Genomic DNA, 1,319 nt, shown 5'->3' with positions numbered 1-1,319 from the left:
TTCTCCTCAAGGATTTTGATGGCTTCCTGTCTTATATGTAGGTCTTTCATCCATTTTTAGTTTATTTCGGCATATGGTGTAAGAAAGTGGTCCAGGTTCATTTTTCTGCATGTGGCTGTCCAGTTTTCCCAGCACCACTTGCTGAAGAGATTGTCTTTATTCCATTGGATATTCTTTCCTGCTTTGTCAAAAGAGTTGGCCATACATTTGTGGGTCCATTTCTGGATTCTCTATTTTGTTCTGTTGATCTGAGTGTCAGTTTTTGTGCCAGTATTTTTTCTTCCTTCTGAAATGCCAATTGGATACTTTGTTTCTTTTTACTCTATTCTCTATGTCTCTTTCAAACCCTCTCTTTCATGTTTTCTATTTGCCCCATAAATTCTGTTCAATTTCTTCATATCTAATTTCTAGTTTATTAATGCTCTATTTGGCTGTGTTTAATCTGTTTGATTCACCTAGTGAGTTTCTAATATCAATTATTATGTCTTTTATTTATGAAAGTTCCATTTGGCGGGTGCCCGGCTGGCTTTGTCAGTGGAGTGTGTGACTCTCGATCTCAAGGTTGGGAGTTTTGAGCTCCATGTTGGGTGTAGATTGCTTTTAAATAAAATCTTTGTAAAAAGTTATTTTATTTTAAAGATGTATTTATTTATTTGGGGGGGCAGAGAGAGAGGAAAAGAGAATCTTAAGTAGGCTCCTTGCTGTCACCAGTTGATTTTCATGAACCCCGTGAGATGATGACCTGGGCTGAAATCAAGAGCAACCAACTGAGCCACCTAGGCACCCCTCCTCCCAGAAAGTTCTATTTGGTTCTTTTTTTTTTTAATGTTTATTTATTTTTGAGACAGAGACAGAGCACAAACTGGGGAGGGGCAGAGAGAGAGGGAGACACAGAATCTGAAACAGGCTCCAGGCTCTGAGCTGTCAGCACAGAGCCTGATGTGGGGCTCAAACCCAGGGACCACGAGATCATGACCTGAGCTGAAGTCGGACGCTTAGCTGACTGAGCCACCCAGGCGCCCCTATTTGGTTCTTTTTCAACGATGCCTGATCATTTTTGATAGTCTCTTGCTTCCTGTTTATATTTTTTCTCCTTTTATCTATGTAAATGTGTTAAACACATTTAATTTTTATTCTGTGTCTGCTAATTCTAATAACTGAAATTTCTGCAAGTCTGGTATTGCAGCTTCTCGTTTCTGCTATTTCTATCTCACAGTGGCTTTTTCCGTGTGTGTGTGTGTGTGTGTGTGTGTGTGTGTGTGTGTGTTTGGGGGTGGGGGACTTGCTGTTTGATTTTGAAATATTTTATTGAGAACTCT

Source organism: Crocuta crocuta, unplaced genomic scaffold, assembly GCF_008692635.1.
Source record: "Crocuta crocuta isolate KB4526 unplaced genomic scaffold, BGI_CrCroc_1.0 scaffold273, whole genome shotgun sequence".
Taxonomy (NCBI): domain Eukaryota; kingdom Metazoa; phylum Chordata; class Mammalia; order Carnivora; family Hyaenidae; genus Crocuta; species Crocuta crocuta.
The sequence above is the reverse complement of the archived record's forward strand: the minus strand, read 5'-3'. Positions refer to the sequence as shown.